The sequence below is a fragment of the Saccostrea cucullata genome, unplaced genomic scaffold, assembly GCF_032062105.1.
Source record: "Saccostrea cucullata isolate Sc308-1 unplaced genomic scaffold, CSIRO_AGI_Scuc_v1 ctg912, whole genome shotgun sequence".
Lineage (NCBI taxonomy): Eukaryota > Metazoa > Mollusca > Bivalvia > Ostreida > Ostreidae > Saccostrea > Saccostrea cuccullata.
Genome location: NW_026923925.1, coordinates 201,097 through 207,791, shown reverse-complemented (window position 1 = coordinate 207,791; position 6,695 = coordinate 201,097).

Below are 6,695 nucleotides of genomic sequence, written 5' to 3'. Positions count from 1 at the left end.
ATATATGTACAAGCTGTACCTCCCTTCATGTTGCCAAGGACAGTCTGCGCTTGTCCTCTCAATGACGCTGCAAGATATAAACTTTTCTGGCGCACATTCCACATGTTTATATCGCTACATGCCTCAAAGTGGGCTTTATAGTCTATCCAAGACCCGGTCCCGTCGTATGTCGCTGGTTTCATTATGGTTTTGCCATATGAACCTCCTGCATCATTACTTTGTGTGCCCTGTGTACTCATATTTGGATTTTGATAGTATCCAATATGGGAACCATGTCCAGTTCCTATCCCTGTCGTCCAGGTCACACTAGTTGTCGCTGTTGAAGCACTTGGAGTACACAAAGAGAACCCAGGTGTGGATCGTGCCTCGGAAAACACAGGTTGTCTAAGTGAACTCTTCCCCAGCGAGTCATATTTACTGGATCCTCTCAAGTCCCTATGTTCATCCTCATAAAGCGTGTAACTTGCTTGTGGGTAATCTACGTGACGAAAGGTGTCTCTCATATTAATTGTACCCTCTGCACCACGGTAACTGGCTGATTTAGATGTCAATTCATACAAACTACTTTCTAATAGTTTGTCTCTAACATCTACACCCGAGTCTGGAACTACGTTTGATCTTGTAGTCTGGGGCGTCGATTTCATCCTATCTAATGTTTCTCTCAATTTTTCTCTCTTAGCATCTATTGCACTTAGATCAGCGTAGAGTTCTGCTTCTATATTATCCATACTCATTCCCTGTTCACAAGAACTACTCAGTATTCTAATTCTAAATATTCACTGTTTAGCACCCTACAACTTTCTGCAACCTAAGGCTGTAATACTTGACACACAATACTCAGTAACAATAAATCTTACAACAGTACTATACACTCAAGAATAATATACCTGGTAAAGTGAGAACCCGGTGATACTGCACCTGGTACCACTGCACTTGGTTCTCAACACCTGGTATCACTACTCGGCTTTACAGTACTTGGTATAACTGAACCGAGTTCCTTGCACCCGGTGTCAATAGCACCCGGTATCAGTACTTCGTTCACAACACTTCTTAACACTGTACCCAGTTCAGAGCAACAAATGTCAGTATACTGTTACTAAAGCACCCGGTATCACTTCTTCAGTGTACTTGGTGTCAATATTATCACAAATGTTAACAAAGTAAATCAGACAGCAATCAAAAATTAATCAGAAAAAGCCGTGTCCTTTATCCCTTGACCGGCTGCCACCAAAATGTAACGTGTATGATTGGGTTCTACAAGGGATATATGTACAGTATAAAGCTTTTTAGGTCACCTGAGTAAACTCAGGTGACCTATTGCTATCCGTTTTCGTCCGTCGTCGTGCGTCGTCCGTTAACATTTGAACATTTTCAGCTTCTTCTCTGCAACCACTGAACCAATTTCAACCAAATTTGGTACAAAGCATCTATGGGTGAAGGGGAACAAAAATTGTGAATTTCATGGTCCCTGCCCCCCTGGGGCCTGGGGGGTGGGGCAAAAACCACTAAAATTAATGCAATCTTTAAAAATCTTCTTCTTTACTCCTGGACATCAAGCAGTTAAACTGTTTGCATGATTGTAATCAGCATTGAGTCCTCTACCAAAATTGTGAAATTTATGGCCCCAGGGTCAGGGGTTCTAGTGCTAGGGTGGGGCTAAATAAGTATATAGTGAAAATGCATTATTTCTTTGAAAATCTTCTTCTCTGCTCCTGGGTATTAAATAAACTAAGAGCATAGTTATGATGAACAAGAGTGCCTCTACCAAAATTGTGAATTTTATGGCCCTAGGGTCAGGGGTTCTAGTGTTAGGGCGGGGCTCTATAGATTATATAGTGAAAATTCATGAATTCTTATAAAATCTTCTTCTCTGCTCCTGAGCATTAAATAAACCAATTAAGTGCATAGTTATGATGAGCAAGAGTGCCTCTACCAAAATTGTGAATTTTATGGCCCCGGGGTCAGGGGTTCTAGTGCTAGGGCGGGGCTCTATAGATTATATAGTGAAAATTCATGAATTCTTTGAAAATCTTCTTCTCTGCTCCTGATTATTAAATAAACTAACTAAGTGCATAGTTATGATGAGCAAGAGTGCCTCTACCAAAATTGTGAAATTTATGACCCCGGGGTCTGGGGTTCTAGTGCTAGGGTGGGGCTAAATAAGTATATGGTGAAAATGCATTATTTCTTTGAAAATCTTCTTCTCTGCTCCTGGGTATTAAATAAACTAACTAAGTGCATAGTTTTGATGAGCAAGAGTGCGTCTACCAAAATTGTGAATTTTATAGCCCCAGGGTCAGGGGTTCTAGTGCTAGGGTGGGGCTCTATAGATTTTATAGTGAAAATTTATGAATTCTTTGAAAATCTTCTTCTCTGCTCCTGAGTATTAAATAAACTAACTAACTGCATAAGTATGATGAGCAAGAGTGCCTCTACCAAAATTGTGAAATTTATGACCCCAGGGTCAGGGGTGCTAGTGATAGGGTGGGGCTCTATTGATTATATAGTGAAAATACATTAAATCTTTGAAAATTTTCTTCTCTGCTCTTGGGTATTAAGCAGATGAACTACCTATGTAGTTATGATGAGCAAGGACCCTAATCTTCCAGAATTGTGAATTTCAAGGCCCCAGGGTCAGGGGTACCATAGGGGGGGGTGTACTTATATACTGAAACTGGATGAATTGTTCGAGATCTGCTCCTTGGTATTAATCAAATATTTTTGAAAAGCAAGGGTGCCTTTTCAAAAATTGTGGAATGTGTGGATCTAGGCCTAAGGGTCAGGGGTTCATGTGTGATTGGGGCATTACTGATTATTGCTGAATATTACTGATTACTTGAAATGCATTTTTTGTTCCCACACCCTGCCTATGGGTATTAAGTAAACAAACTAAGCAACTGCTAAGTGTATTGTTATGATGATCAAATGGTGCCTCTTTCAAAATTGTGAATGCCATAGCATTTTGCTTAAAACATTAATCAAATTAAATCGCTGGAAAGTTGTTGCATAATGCTCAGGTGACCTATAAGGCCCAGGGGCCTCTTGTTCTCTTACTCTGTCTGAGTTAATGATTAAACTAATAATTGTACTGCCGCTCTATCTGAGGGAAAATCACACTGTATTAAAATTTTTGTTATCTAGAGACGTGGACTGGGTATTACTACTGCACCGTGTTTCTACACTAGGTTCCTTTTGATAGGTAAGAACTGAGTGTTTCAATCTTCTGCAGATTTACTACACTCAGAACTTACCATCAATTCCCTAGATTACCTGCCACCGGTGCTTATTCTACTATTACCATTTTTCTTCTTCTAATGGCTTCCACCTTCTTCCAATTTCAGCCGTAACTCTCTGAATGCCTTACTACTTTATTTTTATTCTCTCGGCTTCTGATTCATCTGTTGGCTTCTTCAGCCAACTTCAGAATGCCTGATTTCCCGTAAGCATCGATTTATATACCCTTGGACTATTCTATTCCAAGGGTAGTCAGGTCATTTCATTATTGATTATTTAAGGTCTTCTATGCGTTTATTCAAACGCCTCTTAACCATTACATTTCTATGTAAAACTTGGATTTCCTATTGTGGCCCCGCTCTACCCCCGGGGGTCATGATTTTACCAATTTAATATCTACACTACCCAAGGATGCTTCCGTATAAGTTTCAGCTTTCCTGTCCGAGTGGTTCTTGAGAAGAAGATTTCTAAAGATTTGTTCTTTATATTTCTAGATTTTTAAAGATTTGTTCTTTATATTTCTATGTAAAACTTGGGTTCCATATTCTGGCCCCGCCCTACCCCCGGGGGTAATGGTTTTAACAATTTAATATCTACACTACCCAAGGATGCTCCCACATAAGTTTCAGCTTTCCTGGCCCAGTAGTTCTTGAGAAGAAGATTTTTAAAGATTTGTTCTATATATTTCTATGTAAAACTTGGATTCCCTATTGCAGCCATGCCCTGCCCCCGAGGGTCATGATTTTAACAATATAATATCTACACTATCCAAGGATGCTTCCGTATAAGTTTCAGCTTTTGAGGCCCAGTAGTTCTTGAGAAGAAGATTTTTAAAGATTTGTTCTATATTTTTCTATGTAAAACTTGGATTCCCTATTGTGGCCCCATCATACCCCCGGGGGTTATAATTTTGACAATTTAAGATCTACACTACCCAAGGATGCTTCCACATAAGTTTCAGCTTTCTTTGCCCAGTGGTTCTTGAGAAGAAGATTTTTAAAGATTTGTTCTATATATTTCTATGTAAAACTTGGATTCCCTTTGTGACCCCGCCCTACCCCCGGGGGTTATGGTTTTAACAATTTAATATCTACACTACCCAAGGATGCTCCCACATAAGTTTCAGCATTTCTGGCCCAGTGGTTCTTGAGAAGAAGATTTTTAAATGACCCCACCATGTTTTTGTATTTTCCTGATTATCTCCCCTTGGAAAGGGACTTGGCCCTTGATTTTAACAATTTATATTCCCTTTTACCCAAGAATGCTGTGTACCAAGTTTGGTTAAAATTGCCCCAGTGGTTCTTTAGAAGAAGTTGAAAATGTGAAAAGTTTACAGACGGACGGACGGAAGGACGACGGACGCCAGGTGATCAGAAAAGCTCACTTGAGCTTTCAGCTCAGGTGAGCTAAAAAGGGAACCCGGTAGGGGACATGTATTGCTTATGCAATACTCTCAGAATGCTTGTTATATGTGTAATTTGTTACATCCATTAAGTGTTCAATAAATGGGACTGCGCATGCCCGACATGTAAAAAAATTAAAATTCTCACAGGAAAGTTATTACAAAAAAAATTATATCGTTGAAAATCAGACGCCCAAAATGTAGCAACTTTAATAAGGATAATGAGTTAAGTATTATGTGGCAACCCATAGAAGAAATATAACGCCAAGCATCAGGAAAATCTGTGTATTTTCATTCGCACCAAAGGGTTTTTTTCGTGCATTTCAACTTTTCGACCGCTCATTATTTCTTTGAAGACTTTCGCAGAATGTCAGCAAGTGTTGCAAGTTGAACACGTATATCTGACTATTTTTACGTTATTATGTCTTAATTACGTAATTATGTCTTATTAATATTAATTAAGAAATAATAAGATAACAAAGGTGTTCAAAACTAATGTTATAAATATAAATAGCACCGATGCTCTTACAGCTACCCCTCATACTAAACTCATTAATTTCTCTCTAAGTTGACGTGCAATTTTCAGTTATCAAATATTTCTTGACCAGTGTTTGCTAATTACACTCATGGGGTTAGTGTAATTTCTCTAACATACATTACATTTTTATAGATTGCTGTCAAGTATATGCTTTTAAAAAATATGTATATTCTTGATTTAACATGTACTAGTATCTCACCTGTCCGAAGAATATAAATAAGTAGCTGACAGGACGATAATGGATCTGGCAGAAGTGTACCTTTTAACTTTATTTGCATAGTCTTGTATTCTATTTGGCAATTTTTTTAATTTCTGTGATAAAAGTAAGCTTTAAGCTATCGAAAACAAAGTTAAAAAATCATGTGACTTCGGTCTTTGACTTCAAGACGAAGAAATTATATCAAGAATACGCATAGCCTATGGCTTAGCAAACACAACAAACTTCACAGAGGTCTACTGCTTCACAATCCATGATTCCTGAATGGATAAGATGTAAAAGAGTTATTTTCTCCTAAGTAAGTATCAGTTTCTGGATGATGGTACGGTCAGATTGACTAAAGAGACGCACGCACAGGTCTAAAACAACTCATGCATACTTACTGAATCGGGAGTCTCAGCCGGATCAAGAAGGATATGGAAATAACGAACAGTATTCAATCTCAACGTCCATTAAACAAATATACAAAATAAGAGCAGAGCAAACATCAGAGGTGGGATCAGATGCCATGGAGGAGTGAGCATCCCCTGCCGACCGGTCACACCCACTGTGTGCTCGTTGTCATAATCAGAAAATAACGGAAAAAATCGGTGATCAATTTAGTGTATAAATAATGGACTAACAGTTGGTATGAAAAACGTCAGTCAGCATTTCATTCAATGATAAATTGTACTTGCTGACAAGGTCATTGTATCGACCGTAGAATTTACGAAATGATGACTTTAAACGAGACTGTTGATATTCTTGTTTAATCAACTTGCTTGTCAATAGTTTACCTCGTTTAAGAAATTGTTCATACGTAGAGAATGCTCTTGCGTATCGAATTAACTGAGATATAAATACTCCGTATGCAGGTGATGAAGGTATATTGCTGCATAAGTAAGGGAAGTTGACGATAGAAAAGTTAAAGTCATCACGTTTATCATATAGCTTGGTTGTTAAATTACCATTAGTGTCTTTTTCAAGTAAAATATCCAAGTATGAAGCAGAAGTGTCGGACTCTGTGGTATCTTTTATCTCAAGCTCACCAGGATATATCGTGTCGACGTAGGAATGGAAATTATCATCATTAATTGACAATACGTCCTCGATATATCTAAATGTTGAGTTGAAGGCCACAGCAAGTGTTTTCTTCTTTTCACGCAAAAGATTTTGCATAGGTCTGCTTCATATGAATATAAAAATAAGTCTGATAATAACGGAGCGCAATGGTACCCATGGGAATTCCAATAGATTGTTGGAATACCTGGTCTCCAAAAACTACCTTTGTCGGCAGGAACCAGTACGTACTGATCGTGTAATCT